Source organism: Grammomys surdaster, unplaced genomic scaffold (assembly GCF_004785775.1).
Source record: "Grammomys surdaster isolate TR1022 unplaced genomic scaffold, NIH_TR_1.0 256, whole genome shotgun sequence".
Taxonomy (NCBI): domain Eukaryota; kingdom Metazoa; phylum Chordata; class Mammalia; order Rodentia; family Muridae; genus Grammomys; species Grammomys surdaster.
In genome coordinates this window covers 469,001-486,246 of record NW_021604697.1, presented here as the reverse complement: position 1 = coordinate 486,246, position 17,246 = coordinate 469,001, and the positions used below count along the sequence as shown (strand labels likewise).

The following is a 17,246-nucleotide window of genomic DNA, read 5'->3' as shown; positions in this document are numbered from 1 at the left end:
TGATGCTGATGTTGAAACCAGGCCCTAATGCAAGCATTCTAGGCACACTTTCTATCACTGAGCTGTCTGCCAGCCTGAAGCCACACAACTTAGTAGACTTTGCCTTTCTAAACTGAAATGGAACTTTCTTTAGGTGAAACTTATTCTCCCTGCCTGATCTTTGAAAAATTCAGCAATTCTTTATTAACCATTCTCACTGTAAAAATTTATTTGTTTTTATTTTATGTATATAAATGTTTTGTGTGTATGTGTGTATAACTGGTACCCATGGAGGATGGAAGATGATGTTGGATCTGCTAGAACTGGACCAACAGATGGTTGTGAGCCGCCATATGGATGCTGAGAACCAAATGAGGGTCATAAGCTGCAAAAATAGCAGATTCTCTTAACCACTGAACCACACCTCCAGCCTCAATAAATTCTGTTTTAATAATATCATAGTAGTTTTCATAGTTTGAATAATGATTGCTTTCCTAAGTATGAGTGTGGGGGGTGTTATTTGCCAGAACGAGGGCAATGTATCAGTAGCTACATCACTAATGAGTGTGGCATCCCAGCAACCAGCAACTGCAGGAAAATCCAGTGTGTGATGAGCTGCCACGAGCCCCTTTGCCTTACATGAGGAAGTGGGAACAGAGCCAATATTCTGCAAGTGACACAGCTGTTTAGTTGGTGATTGCAGAGGCCATGTCTCTTCTAGATGGCAGATTTTGAGTCACTCCTCCACGTCCTCTGGCTCTCACATGCTGTTCCTACAGTGTTCCCTGAGCTTGGGGAGAGTTGATACAGATGTTACAGATGCCCTGTAGAGGGCCAACCATTCTGTCATCATCTGTCTGGCCAGCTGTGGGCTTCTGCAGTAGACACTGCAAAAGTGACACAGGCTGACAACAGCACAAATCTATGGGGATAAAAATAAAAAAATAAATATTTAGAAGGTTTATCACTGTGCCCATATAGCAAAACAATACTTTTGTTCTCCCAGATGCTTGTGACTTCCACAGCTACAGACTCATCCAGGTTTACAGCAGCAGCCATGAGTTTCCTGGCCTCTACAGACACTGCCAATTAAACATACAAATTTTTAAATTCATATTAGAGGAAACATGCACTGTTTGTCTTCTGAGCCTGAGGTATCTTGCTTAGCATAATATCTTCCTGGTCCATCCATTTTCCTGTAATTTTCATGATTTCATTTTTCTTTTCAGCTGAATTAAATTCTATTATATCCATCATCAGTTGATGGTCATCTATAATGCATGAGTCTTTAGATTGGCAGTTTAGAGCAGTACAGTCATTCTCATCTCCTCTAATATCCTTCATTGGAAACAGAAAGGCATGATTCCAATTGTTGGTGTTCTTCTGCATCCCAGTGGCTGCAATGCAGTTGACCAGCTTTCCTGATGTGGTCTTTTCTGCAAAGTTAGCTAGAAATGTTACTTATATGTAATGAGCCCATCTGCTGTCAAATATCTGTGTGTGTGTGTTCGCGTGTGTGTGATGCATATGTGGTGGTGTGGTGTGTATATGTTGTATATGTATGGTGTGTGTGTTTGTGTGTGGTGTATGTGTTGTATGTGTGTGCTATGTAGGTCTATGTGTGTGATGTGTATGTGCTGTGTGTGTATGTATGTGGTGTATGGATTTGTGTGTGTGTTGAATGTGTGTTACATGTGTGTGCTGTGTGTTTTGTGTGTGTGTTCTGTGTTCTCTTTGTGTGTTGTATAGGTTTGTACACATGAATACAGTGCCTTTGAAGGCCAAAAAAGGGTATCAGATCATCTGTAACCACTGTTTTAGGTAAGTTGTGAGCTGTCTCAACTTCAGATGAGCCATCTCTCCAGTCCCTCAAAGAATACTGTAAATATTTCAAGACCTTTCAACATCTTGCTATGATCCGCTGACATGGCTCATTGATGAGATTTTTGCAAGACGACTCATATTCCAAATCAACAATGAGCATTACGTCAATAAAGGCTACCCCCGAGGTGTCTTTTTACACCTTCTGAGAGGTGTAGAAAGATTAAAATACAGAAGATCTGTACAGCTTAAATGTGGCCAGCACCCAGGTAAGGCAGCAGACAAACCATCATATCATAAAGGATGGCATGCTAACTTTGTTTTACTTTGGTCCTCTTCAGAGGAATGCTCATAACCTACAGGAGACTCCAAGCTTACCCGAGTCTTATCAAGACTCTAGGCTTGACTATCCCTCCATCTTTCTCCAGCTATGTATGTGTTGTTTCTCAAATAGGGAATGCTTTGCTGTTCCACAAGCCACTGGCCTACAACATTTTCTTCCTATTTCAATTCCCTCATCTGTTTTACTCTTTCCTTTTTACTTTATGAACTACTTAAAAACTGCAATCTATGTCTCATTAGTAATGTTAAACGAACTTCTTCCACAGATTCAGCAGGGAGATTTCCTTGAAGTGAGCAAAAGTTTCTTAAACAAGGCACAGAAGAGGCAATCCATCCTAGAATGTCTCATACTTAGCTATCTGAATGGCAGTTGACTGTGGCTAAAATTAAATTTTCTGATGCCTAGGGCTAGAGATGTAGCTCAATTGGTAATACATCCCTGATATGCAGGGAGTTTTGTGTTAGATTCCCAGCACCAAGTGAGATGGAAAGGGTTAGGTATAAGGGCAAAAGAATGGGCCAGCCTAGGCTACATAGCAAATTCCAGGACAAGGTAACTACATACTGAGACCTCACTCAAACAACAACAGAGCGGGGAGGGGAGAGGGAGAGAAAGAGGGAGAGACAGAGGGAGAGATAGAGAGAGAGACAGAGAGAGGCAGAAACAGAGAGACCGAGACAGAGACAGAGGAGGGTGCTCGGCATAAATAGATATTGCAGATAAATCTTAAGGAGAAAGTTCCTTGGCCTTGGCTTCTATCTTCAAGACCACAAACTAACAGAGGATTTAGGGCAGCTAGGTTGGTTTCATGACCTAGCTACTATGAACTGTATTGCAATAAACATCTCTTTAGAGTCTTCAGATAGATACCCATAAGTAGTATAGGTAGATCATATGCTAAAATGTCATATGTAGATCATATGACATGAAAGAAGCAAATCTGTCCAAAAGCGTGAAGGGGATTACCAGAGAATTGAGAGGAAAACCATCAAAGTACATTATACACTTGTTCCAGTTTTATTCCTGCAGTTGTAAGAAAATATCCTGACAAAAAGTGGCTTAAGATTCCAGGTTCTAGTCCATTACTGAGGAGAAGTCAATACAGGAGCTCAAGCAGCTAGTTACACCACATCCTCGATCAAGAGCAAAGAGAGAAAAATGCACCCAGGACTGCCTGCTCTCAGCTAGCTTTCTTCTCTCACACTGTTTAAGATCTCCTGCCTAGGGAATGACTCTGCCTACAATGGGCAGGGTCTTCCTAAATCAATTAGCAATGAAGAGAACCACCACCACATGCACATGCACGCACACGCACACACACAGGTTAACCTGATCTAGGTGATTTGTCCTTAAGACTCTCTTCTCAGATGATTCTAGTCTACGTCAACTTTGCAGTTAAAACTAACCAGCACAATACTTGTATAAAATACCATATGAAGCCCATTACTATAGAAACATAAACATATGCCATTTTTTAAAAAGTAGTCCAGGTTAACATTCCTCACAGAAACCTCGGGGGGGGGGGGGCAGGGAGGAAGACCCAGATGGGAAATTAACATTCTTGCTGCACCTATGCAAATAACCTCACCAAACCTAATGAGGCCAGACTCATTTTGTGATAAAAAAAAGAAAAAACAACTTTGAGATGCTTTTTTTTTAAACAATCCAAAAATGGGAGACTATAAAGAAAAAAATTGTGGTTAAGTGAGAAATTGTGTGTTGTCATTCTAGGGCACAGCTGGGCTGTCTGATTCTGATTCAGGGAAGCTAAGCTGTTCTGCAATTTGTGAATAACTGACAGCAACTGAGACTTGTCCATAGAAATGCAAATGACTTCTGTCCAGTGGGAGAAAAAAAAACAAAAAGTCTGCTCAGGCTCAATTTGTACATTCGTTTTAATGTTCCAGATCTCTAAATGTGTCTTTCTTGGGACTCTCCTCTACCCAGGTTTTGACATTCCATAGGTCTCCTTTTTAAAGCGGTGATTTTACATCTGTCATGGTTTTGCCCAAAATGTATTTTTTAGTATCTACTTTGAACTAAGCCACTTATTTACTGCCCTGTGTGTCCTTCCCTTTGTCTCTACCACAAGTAGCTTAGAGACTTGAAGATAATGGTGTTAGACTTTTAAGGCAGCCCAGATTCGTAATTTTCCTAGCAACTTAGCACAGAACTTTCTAGCACTTTATGGTATCTTTCCTGCACAGCAGTCACTCTGTGCATTTCTTGCTTTTGGTATTAAGAGGGCCTGACACAGCTCAGCAAACATTGTCCTAGTAATTCAACTCCACTTAACACTATCTATGTACCCCAAAAGTACACAAGAGTGAAGCATTCAAATGTAAGGCTGTCTTATTCTTCTAACTCTCAATGACACACTCTATACGATTCTAAACACATTTTATGTTTGTCAAACATTGAGCTCTGATCATACTCAGATGGCAAATAATATGATAGATTATATTTTCTTCAAAGAAGTCTAATGCATTCTCTTCTGCTTTTGGTGATATGTACCCCGTAAATCAACCCCTGCTTTCTATATAAGATAGAATCCTTTGCTGGGGGTGGTGCCACATGCCTGAAGGCAGAGCTCTGTAAGTCTGAGACTAACCTGGTCTACATCACAAGTTTGGGACTAGACAGAGAAAGCTACACATGAGACCCTATATCAAATAAAAAATATAATTCTTGCCTTAAAAAAAAAGAGAGAGAGCCATACTTCACAGCCAGTTGATAGCTTTATCTTTAAATGCACATCTGCAGCAAGCTCTAAACCTCTCCTACACATCGGAAATGTACACTGGGACAATTATGCCTGGAACTCAATTGCCTTCCTCAGCAGAAGAATTTCTGTGACCCCCCCCATCCCACTGGGCTGGAATGTGCTGCTAATCGGGGCTCATCTTATTTTGAGTTTTCTTCAGTAGTCTTGGATAGATACCTCTCTTGGCCACCTCTATGATGTCAACCTTGTTAGGGGAAGATACAGAAACAGTTTTGCATGCAGTCCAGGCTGGCTTCAGACATATTAAGTAGGCAAGAATGATCTTGAAGTTCTGATCCTCCTGCCTTTCTGCCGAAGTGCCACTACACCTATGATATTAAATTAAACAGAAAAAAATGGAAATCCTCAGTGTGGTTCATAACCCTCTCCTAAGGCCTGGTGTTTTCCAGAATGTGTCTGCCTTCTGACAGCAAACTTAGGGGCTTCAAGTGCTGCTGTTGAGCTTCCTCTAAGCATTTCAGTACTTTTCCCCATCAGGTTCTCTCTTTGCTACTCCTACTGAGTTCTGACTAAGCCAAGCAATCCACGCAACTGGCACCGTAGATGGTGTCTGACTGCTACAACAAGCTGCTCAGGTGGTTGTGACCCAACAATGTCTGTAAGATGCACAGCTCTCGAATAGACACGAGGCTCTGACTTATAGTCTGCCCTACTTTCATAGCCACTGCCAGGCACGTGACACACCAGCTCACAACCTGCTCCTAACACTCCAACTAAATTGCCTTTTCTGCAGCTTTAAGCCCCAGTCTAAGCCCACACTGTGGTGCTAATGCATACATACAATGAATGCACACCATGTCTCTTACTCCTTTCTATAAGATTTAATCACACAAAAGCAATCCTTAAACAGTTGTTAAAAGTAAATACACATTTATCTACTCCTTTCCTTCTGTATCTTCCCCTGAAAACATTTGTAGTTTGCAAATAATCTGATACTTCTCGCTCACTTTTATTTTTGTTTTGCTGCTGCCTCTGAGTTTGTGTGTCCTGTGCTCTGGGCACACTCCAGTCCCCTTTTCTAGTGTCACATCATTACAAGCAGACATCCCAATTGGAGGTATCATAAAAATGTCTATTAAAATGTTCTATACATTTGGGGTGGGGTTTCTGGTGTCATTGGTGAGGTGAACCTCCCTAAATTAGCTTGCCACTCTTCTTCATGCACCATGTGCAGAGGCCTGTATTAGCCTCTTCATAACTGAAATAGCTGGTTCTGTGCTTCAAGATGCTAAAGTAAATGGGACATTTGTTCTGACTGACTTAACTACTGCTAACAGTTCTGCAGTCTTTTATATTAAAACTATATAGAGAGAGGTACTGAGTAACTTGCTATGAGTTAGGAAAACGTAAATAATAACCCAACTATTTCTCCACCAAACAATTTACATGAATTATAACCTGGCTGGCCATGGTGCTTCAGCTTATTTTTAACTTTTTCTGTATTTACTGAATCTTTTCAATCTTTCTTTAAAACCCCATTTCCTCTGCTTTCAGGAAATTTCAATTACCTTTACAGCTATTCAGCCATCTTCAGATAAAACTTACATTTATTTTGTTATTGTTGTTTAACACAAATTATAATTACGTGTGTGTGTGTGTGTGTGAGAGAGAGAGAGAGAGAGAGAGAGAGAGAGAGAGAGAGAGAGAGAGAGATTGAGAGACAGAGAGATAGAGACCGACTGAGAAGGCTTCACTCACTGTGTAGCTCTGGCTTCCTGGAATTTGCTATGTAAACCAAGCTGGCCTTGAGCTCACAGAACTCACCTTTGTCTAATGAGTTAAATTTTGTATTTGATAATTTCTTGTATTTGAAGTACTCTTCAATGGCATCCTTGGCCTGGGATTCTTTGATGTTCTCCTTAACCACCGTGCAACTACAGCCCGCCGTTGTGCTAGTTCCTCCTCTCCATCACTGCTGCAAAGGCCTACCCAGTTCTCTAGTTCCTTATTGTCATCAACCTTCGTTGGGTTGATTCAGTGCTCAGCACAGAGGCCTTGACAAAGCAGGCACATATAGGCTCAAGGATGGATGCAAGCCTACAAAGACGGGCTTTGCAGATGTCTAAGGCTTTGATAGCTTTGTGAATGCCATGTGCTAGGCCATCATGGATGAGGGCTGTCTTCACCACAGCTTATAAAGAAGTATTAATATCCATCACACCTCCAGCAGCAATGTCTGTGGGTGACAGGTGAATACACTTGAGCCTTTGCCTGTGTGACTCAACTGCAGCAGGAAGAAGAAGAAGCAGAATCCTCCTCCCTTTCCCCCTCCTCCAGCTTAATTCTCATTAGTGTCTTAGGCAAAATGTATGAGGCTCCTCATCTGTCCTCCAGAAAACAAAAGTTGTGAGGGTATGGGAAGAGTCATAAGCAAATACCCAGTTCTCATTTGCTTAGACAGGTTGGAAGTGTGGGCCTATGTTAGAAATTAATAAGGAAGCCTTGGAAGAACAAAACTCCCCACAGTAACAAGGGTCTGTCCAGGTAATAGGTTTGACAGTTTAAGGACCATGATGATCTGTTTGAACCTTCTGGACCTGCTTGACTCCTCACTGTCCCAGATCAAGATTCTAATGATTCCGGTGAAATGACAGGGACCTGGAGCAAGGACAAGGAGGGTCAGATCTATAGTGGACTCTCAGAGCACTGGCAGTGGGGTGGGAGTGGAATCGAGCTTCAGGAGCAGCAATTCCTAGTGACAGAATAAACCACTATGACATTCTAAGTGCAGTCATCTCAAAGCTAAGCTCAGTCAAGAGGCTCTGCCCAAGCACAGAGTGGCTCTTCTGTGACTAAATGAAAGCATCAGCAAACAGAAATTCTTGTAGGACTAATCTCAATACATTTTGGACAGGTTGAGTGCTAAGGTTGTCTGTCCATCATTGATAATTTAAGGAAAAGATATTTCAAGAGGTAGATTTTGATTCAGAAAAGATACATTAATTCCATTTCTCTTTACCTCCGACATGCCTTTGGTTTGGTTGATTTTGTTTGTTTGGTTGGGTGTTTGTTTGTTTGTTTTGTTTGTTTTATTTTTGAGATAAAAGTTGTTCTATAGTCCAGGCTGGGTACCAATTCAGTATATAGCCAAAGATGACCTCAAACTTACAGAAATCTTCCTGTCTCAGCCTCCCAAGTGCTTGGATGGCAGGCATGAGTCACCAGGCCTAGCAAAACACACTTTTGAAAAGAGCTTCATGGCCTCAGAGGAAGAAGAGAGGAAAGCCGAGCTCATAATTATAGATCTGGAAGCAGCACACTGCATGGCAGAATGCGAATTTTCATAACTTTGAAACATATTTGTAATATATGGAAATTCTGAAAGATAAATTCAATATGTCCCTTTCCTCAAGGAGCTTAGAGTATAGTGAAGATTAGAACAATTACACAAAGAAAACTTGACAAATGTCATACAAAAAAATGCTACTTTGGCTAAGAGAAAAAGCCATAAGTTTAGAGAAAATCAAGAATAATACTTGGCTCACTGAGAATGTAAAATAGATTGGCTATAGTGATGGTTTCAAGAGTCCGTGTAAAATGTGGTGGGATTCTTAACTACGGTTGTGGCAACCAAACATAAAACAGTGCAGAGCCAGCTCTCTGCGGACTCGAGAACTGCTTGCCTATGGGATACAGTTGAGCCTTAGGAATAGAGACAATGACGGAATTGTCAACCAAAGCATAGAAGAAAGAGAATGGGGTGAACGGTGAGGAGTGAAAGCTTACATTCAAAAGATTTCTCTCTGTCTCTCTGTCTGTCTCTCTGTCTCTGTCTTTCTGTCTCTGTCTCTCTCCCTCCTTCCCCTCTGTGTGTGTGTGTGTGTGTGTGTGTGTGTGTGTGTGTGTGTAACCATCCATATGTGTGCATGTGAGGAGTCCAGAAAAGAGTGTCAGGTATACTCTGTCATTCTTTACCTATTCCTTAGAACTGAGAACTGTCCCTGAGCCCGAGAGCCTGTGTCTCAGGTAGACTGGAAGTCAGCAACCTCAGAGATTCTCCTGTCTTCACCCTCTCAGAACTGAAGTTACAGGCAATTTCCAGAAAGCCTGGCTTGTTGTGTTGAATCCAAACAGGTCAACATTGCTGGGAAGATCTCTGAGCTACTGAGCCATCTCTCTAGCCCCAACAAGCTTACTTCTGGGAGACAGCTTTAAGTATGCTACACGGAGGACTCAAGAGATTGGTGAATCTGTATGATGGTACACAGAGGATTATAAAGACTGTTGACATCTTGTCTTATTTTTTTTTCCACCAAAGATTCTGGTCTTTTGGACCTCCATATAAATCCAAAGTGTTTACGCCTTCCAAGCCAGTACTTGGGATTCACGTCACCACCACCGCCTCCATCCTGTCACCTCTTAATTTAGCTTTATCTTCCTATGACTAACTCGGGTGCCTGCCGTTTTATTTCCCCTCAAGAGCTGATGTGATGAGGATGAGCCTGCTCAGCTGGAATGTAGAGTAGCTCCATTATTAAGGCTCTGTCAGGGAGGGGCGCTGACTGCTGCACACAGGCGCTGGATGTTGTTGTATTTCTCAGCACAATCTGAGTTCTTGATGTGTGAATATTAGGAAAATAACATTTCTGGTCTCAGTTCACTACCCTCTATAAGTCAGAAGAGGGGCTCATGATAAATGGTGATTCTTCAACTCCCCTTGGACCTCTGCACACATCGGCAGAGAACTGCTTCAACTTTCATCTACTGTGTACTCAAAAGGTGTCACTCTCATGTCTAACGGCTTTTGTTTACTTGGTCCTATTTTTCAGTGTTGCTTTGTTAGGTCCAAAAACCCAAACAACCTAAGCAGTCACAAGAGTCCAGCAAAGCAAGATCTTAATTTAAATTAGTCAGCAAAAATGATCAATTCTGGGACAGCAGCACAGACTCACTCGGGAGCTGACTTCGTCTGTGAATGTCCATCTTAGTATTTAAGTAGTTGACAAAAATGTATTGTTCTTGGTCCCCTATTGATTGATCATGGCTGCAGCACAGACTCGGGAGCTGAACTTCGACCCTGAGACATACAAAGTTTTTAAGCTCAAAACCCACAAATAGCTGTCCCAAGTTACAGTCATGATTTTTCATCGATCAGAATTGTTTGTTCAGGAACAATCATTGTGTTTTGAGAACAAACATAGAAGAATGAGGAGGAAATTAGCTAGCCATCAGGAAAGCTCCCCTATAGCCTGGGAACCTGAACTTAATTTCACCATGTGATCAAAATGGAGTCTGAAAACAAAATGGCAGTACTTAGGATAAGTTTCACTTGTTTAATCTCAACGCCTTAACATTTTTTAAATATTTACTCTTCACTATTTATTAAATATATGCTCATTGCAAGCATAACTTGATTGAGAAACTAAGGAAACAAGAAAAGAAGAAGGAATGTGTCTCATCACTGTTGGCGTTTTTAAGCTAATCTTTTCTCTTATGCATATTTTGATTTTTAAAAGATATCTGGAATCATACTGCATAAATGATTTGCTTTTCTGATATTTTTAACCATTGGGTTTTGAGAACTTGCCATACTTTTAAAATTATTCTGTCATTTTGGGAGCTCCATGAAATGTCATTTTTGTGGGTGTGGTTTTTATCTGATGTACTGTCTCCTGTGCTGATTCCTGACTGAAGCATAAGTTTCTTGGGTTATATATGTGCCTATTGGTGTCAAAAGAAAGGAGACATGGTAAAAGATAAAAATTGTGTTTAAATGATATAATTATTAATTTAAGTTTTCTGCTTATGTTTTTTAAGCATTTGTTTGTTTTGTGTATGTGCATGGCAAGAGTGTGGAAATCGCAGGACAACCCACTGAAGTCAGTTCTTTTCTTCCACCGTATGGAAGGGGTAGAACTCAGAATCACCAGACTTGCCGGCAAGGGCTCCCTACCCACTGAGTCATCTCACAGGCCCTTCTGCTTTTATTTTCATTGCAAAAGATATAAACACCTAGATAAAGAAATATACAACTGAGCCAGGCACAGTGGCACATGCCTATAATCCCAGCATGCCTCAGTACTCTTAACCACTGAGCCATCTCTCCATCCCCTAATCCTGTCCTTTAAAAGAGATTTTATTGACAACCAATAGTAAAAAATATGTATATATTTACAAACTAAAAATAGAGAGCTGTTTTCCTTTTCAGCCCAAGGGCCTCTGGGTTGGATTTGGATAGAGCTTTTCTGTTATCTGTTTGCTAAAATGAGTGTGTTCTTGTCTGCTGAAACAATTACAGAACTGTATAAAATATATGAATATCCTTCCCCATCCTCCTACCAAGGTATTTTCCTATTGCACACACACACACACATACACACACACACACACACACACGTTACAATATACCCATACATACACAAGAATATTTAGCAGTTTCATATAATTCATGATTCTATACTTGCTTTCAAAGTTAACAATATATGAATATCTTTTCTTATATTTAGATTAATTTTATTATTATGTTGGCTAAAACTCCTTGGCAAGATCCAAGTGTTGTGGCACACACCTTTAATCCCAGCAGAAACAGGCAAGCGCTCTCAGTTTGAGGGCTAGCCTGCTTTACAGAGCAAGTTTCAGGACAACTAGAGCTACACAGAGAAAAACAAAAACAAAAAACCCTCCTTGGCTGGGGTGTGGTGGTAAATGTCTATAATCCCCACATTCAGTAGGTGGAGACAGACAGATCAGGAGTTCAAGATCATCCCTGCTATGTATCAAGTTCAAGGGCAGGCCAGGTTACATGAGAACCTGTCCTTTAAAAAAAAAAAAAAAAAAAAAAAAAAAACAGAAAAATTCCCTGGCTAGTAGTAATAAAAATCATGGTCTTGTCTATATAGAGGGGATTGTTTTCATTTATATCCAACAATTTAACAGCTTCCCCAAATGATATGAGGTTTCTTTGGAGTAGGGAAATTTCTCATTTCCCAGCCTTTTAAAAAATACCTCACACTCACCATGCAAATATAGCCAGAGTTGGGTTTCTACCATCACCTATAGGTTAGTATGCTCACTATACCAGGTGGTCTCCTGTAGGTTACCAGGTGGAACATTATCTTCTAAGCAATGTCCCTACTACATACTTTTGGTTGTTTGGTTTTTGGGGGGGAGTCGTTTTGCCTTCTATTGATGTTTATTCAACCTCTCTCTGATTTCTCTGTACATTTTGAGAGCATCAGCTACCTGGGATCCACATAATCTTCTGGCAGTTTCAAAGGCAAATTTTATTAAATTAGATAGTAATTCCTATTTCATCCAAAATGCCTCTGTATATATCATATCCATGAAATGGAGAAGATCTGAAACAATGGGGATTCATAGTTTAGCAAAGGGAATTGGAGAGAACTCGGGTTTAGATGTGAGAACTGCTGTAGTGGAGATGCTGTGCCCATTTCTCGAACCCCAAAAGACCACCAAGGAGCGATTCCGATGCACAAGGGTCTTTATTCAAGCTCACATCCTGGCCACACCATCCTCACTGACACACCAGGACGGGAGGGCGAAGCCCTGAGCCCAGTTTCAAGCAAGCATTTATAGAAGCAAGCAAACAAGCAAGGGGCTACCCAGCTTGGCACACATCTCATTGAGGGGCTATTATGGAATTTGTTGCCCTTTAAAATAATTGGCTGGTGCTGGGAACCAAACCATAAACTTTCATAAGTAAATATCTTTAGGTACAACTGTAACTTCTGCTTTCCTCCTGACTGGTGTTGTTAAGAGGTAACCTGGACACTAGTGCTAGATGTGGGCTTGTTGTTTAACTTGAGTTCAATCTTTGGTCAGGTTCTCTTAAGATGGAGCCTGAACCCAAGGTGGAGTTGGTCTGGTCTTTCAGAGACATATTTTCTTCACATCCCCTGGCTATCTGTAAAGAAAAGGCAGAATTGAGAAAGAAGGGAAGAGGAAGGCAGAGGAATGAAGGGGGGAGGGGAAAAGGACTAGAAATAAGCTTAAATACTGACATCATAAGCACCTGTATCTCTATTGCTATAAATTGATGTCTTTAACTGAAATAGGCTTGAAATCAGATGTTTGATGTTTCTACCTGGTTGTGAATGAAAGGGCTGTCATCTGTAAGGGGTAATTGACCTTGAAAGTATGTACAGAATTTTCAATAAGTTTGCTTGACTAGATACCTGATGGCTGTGATAAAATATCCTGACAAAAAACACCTGAGGGGAGAAAGGGTTTAGCAGACTCACAGTTCCAAGTCGAAGTCAATGATAGTAGGGAAGTCAGGGTAGGAGCCTATGTAGGTCACATCACATCCACAGTCAAGAGTAAAAACAAACGCACTGCTCTGCCTGCTTGTGTGTGTATGCTCAGCTAGCTCTCTTGGGTCTTATATATATGGAATGGTGCCACCGATATTCAGCGTCTGTCTTCCTATCTCAATCAGCTACCAAGACAATGCCCTACAGACATGCCCATGGGCATGATTTACATGATTTTTCTAAGATTTATTTATATTTTACGTGTATGGGTATTTTGCCTGAATATATGCACAAGCATGACTTGCATATCTGATGCCCACAAAGGCCAGAAGAGGGCATCAGATCCTCTGGGACTGGAGTTATGGATGGTTGTGAGCCACCATGTAGATGCTAAAAATTGAACCCAGGTCTTCTGCAAGAGAAGCCAGTGCTCTTATCCTCTGAGCCATCTCTAGCTCAAGTTTTCATTAAGACTCTCTTGTCAGATGACTGAAATGACAGATAAAACAACCACAGTGCCTCCATGCAAATTATCAAAAATACTTAAATTGAAGTATGAAGCGTTCATTCATAAATATGAGAAATTTCCTTTTGAAATTTCTTTTTGAAATGTGTATTTTGACCAGAATGAATGTGTGATTCATATGTATGAGAAATTGAGAACGTGTAAATCTTATCAGTTTCTGACTAAATGTGTGATTTTTCTCTGGAAAAAAAATAGTTTGATTTACTAGTTATATTATTCCATACAGTCTTCAAGAGCACTGAAGTAATAAAATGGACTTCACTCAAGAAAGATAAAATACCAACTCTGACTCAGTCATGTCTGCAACCTTAACCTTGCTTTCACAATGGTTTTTCCACCAACCTTCTCCCATAATAGGGACCTTGAAAGCTTCAATCAAGCAACATGTCAGAAAAAAAATAGAAAGAAAGAAAAAGGAAATTTGAAATATATCCAAAAACCTGACATTTATTTCATACATAGATTTCTGTAGGAGAAATATAGAGGGAAATCGTCTAAGCTAGTGAAAAACTCAGCCTCAGTCAGCTGCTCCAGAATCAAGAAAAGAATCTATCATGGCTCCTATTTTAGAAAAATTCCTACGTGACATATCCTGCATTGATTTGTACAATATCAATTTACTGCTATTAAACTAGTCATTTATGTACCCACAAATATACCAGCAAAACTATGTAAATTAGATATGTGATATTTATCAATTTGGATATTCCCTTATTGAATGATTAAAATTAAAATGGAAGCTAGCCACAGTGGTATATGCCTGTAATTGTATTATGTGGGAAACAGAGACAGAAAGACCACAACCTTAGGGCAGCCTGAGCTACAGACTTAAGTATTAGGCTAACAAACCCTGTCTTAAGAAGGGGAAGAAGGATTGTAGGAGCCAGATGAGTTGAGGACACCAGGAGAATACGGTCCACAGGATAAACTAAGCAGGGCTCATAGGGGCTTACAGAGACTGAGGTGGCAAGCTTAGGGCCTGCATGGGTCTGCGCTAGGTCTTCTGCATATGCGTTATTGTCGTTTAGCTTTGGTTTTTGTTGGACTCCTAATAGTAGGAGTTGGGTGTCTCTGACTCTTTTGCCAGCTCCTGGAGGACCCTTTTTCCTCCAACTGGGTTGCCTTGTCCAGCCTTGATATGACAATTTGTGCCTGCTCTTGTTGTAACTTGTTATGCCATGTTCAGTTAATATCCCTTGGAGGCCTGCTCTTTTCTGAAAGAGAAAATGGATCTGGGGTAGGTGTGGGTAGAGAGCGTGGCTGGGAGGAGTGGAGGAAGGGGAGTCTGCATTTGGTGTGTACTGTATGAGAGAAGAATAAATACATAAACATAGCTAAATTAAAAAATAAAAACTCTGTCTCAAAACAGAAAAAGAGAAAAGAGGTGGTGAGGAGGTACCTAGCTGGTAATCTGGATGTGTGACATCTGGGCTCAATCTCCCACACCTTGAATTTTAAAAATATGTATGTAGGAGAGATTAGCATGGCTCACAAGTAAAGGCATATACTGAGCAAGCTTGACCAACTACCTGAGTTCCATCCTCAGAATTCACATCAAGGTAGAAAGAAAGAATCTGTAGAGGAATTTTAATCTAGCAACATGGCTTCTCGGTCAAGGAGTTACATCCAAAGACCTTGTAGATCTATGTGTAGGTCTATGGAATATGGACATGCCCTTAGCACACACCTTTAATCCTAAATAATATAGGTAAGGTTAGTTTGTAGAAGGAAGCAGCCATGTTTGAGAGTAATATCTAAATGAGGGTAGGTCAAAGTGAGGAGTCTGGATAAGATTTGACAGAATGAGTCAGAGGTAGGATACACCCAGCCTCCTGAAAACAGACAGGAAAGAGAGGCTGCTTAAGGGAGGTGGGAGGGAGTCAGGAGGGAGTCAGGGCAGAGAGTGCAGTGTAGTGGGGTTGAGGTCATCTGTGAGTTCCTGCAGTACAGTACAGGTCAGCAGAGGCACTTGAAGCCAGATAATGAGAAGGAATCAAAAGATTAAAACACACTGCCAGAGTTAGTTTGAGGCCAAGCAGAGCAATTCAGTGAGAAGCTTAGAGAAACCAGATTAAATCAGTCATCTTGGAGAGAAGTTTGAGCGAGAACCACCCAACAGAGTTTAGAAAGGATTTTCTTAGAAAGGGTGAACTTATTCAGCATTGAGCCTCCAAAATGGCAATTACATCTGGCAAATAGAAGATGCTATTACAGGAATCAATTCCACAAAGCTGCACTCTGACTTTTACCTGTGCACACATCATGTACATGACCATGTACACACACATAATAAATTTCAAAATGTGTGTGTTTGTTGGTGAAATAAACTATAGACTTTAATACTTAAAGGTGGCCACATATTGCCTTCATTATATTAATGTTAGATATTATTTAAAAATACAGTTGAGAAACATGGAAAGGATTTTTGTGGAGGCAGAGTCTCTCTCACTATATAGCCAAATTGGCCTCATCTCACAATTCTCCTGCCTCAACTTCCTGGATTATACATGTATATCCATAATTCTCAGTCTCTAGGATTATAGATGTATTTCATCAGGTCCAGCTAAGGACAAATATATCTTTTTTTTTTTTTGAGACAGGGTTTCTTCTCTTTGTAGCCCTAGCTGTCCTGGAACTCACTCTGTAGACCACACTGGCCTCAAACTCAGAAATCCGCCTGCTTCTGCCTCCCAAGTGCTGGGATTAAAGGCATGCACCTGGCTAGGACAAATATATCTTAATTCATATAAATAGTTAATTGTTATATTATTATAGCTGGAATAAATGAAATCCTTTATAATTTTTCCAAACTTCATTTTTATTTTAAAAAATTAAAATAGAGGGCTGGAGAGATTGCTCAATTGTTAAGAGCACTAGCTGCTTTTCCAAAAGACCTGTACCCACATGGTGGCTCCCAACTGTCTGTGACTCCAGTTCTACCAAGTAAGCATGTGAAGCAAAGACATACATGCAACTAAAATATATACACATAAAATAATAGAAATAAAATTTGAATTGAAACACTTGGGTTGATATTTGGAACAACAAAGTTTAAATGAAGATACTGTGCTACACAAACTTGTTCATTTAAAGCTTCAGAAATGTGACTTTGTTCATCTTATAATTTTACATTATTGTAATTTAATAGTCTAGTACTTTTAAATCATTCTTAAATGGTTTGGGGGAATTTATGGAATATAACACTGAGGTATATGTGTGTGTATATTCACACATAACTGTATGGCACATATGTGTATGTTTAAATAGATTAAAAAGTCTTCCAAGACGTTTTAGTCTTCCAAGACTCTTTAGTCTTCCAAGGCTTCCAATGACTTCCAAGAAGTCATTCAATAAAGTCAATATCAGAATCTTTTACTGCTTCTTTATCTTTCAGTATGTATTCATTTACATGTACATATAAATGAAGTAAGCAGTTTCAATTGTGAGCCAAAGGGTAAGTCTGTTTTAACCTCTCCTTCCCAGAATTGTCAGAGATAAGGGTTTCAGGCACCACTGTTTGTGAGTCTGCCGGGTACCTCGTTCTTACTCTTCTGCACTGAGCTTCTGAGAATGCTGTAT

General features: G+C 40.3%; 1 pseudogene; it reads right to left on the bottom strand.

Moving 5' to 3' along the window:
• Positions 1-296: 296 nt before the first annotated feature.
• LOC114627701 lies at positions 297-9,851 on the bottom strand (annotated as a pseudogene).
• Between the last annotated feature and the right edge of the window lie 7,395 nt (positions 9,852-17,246).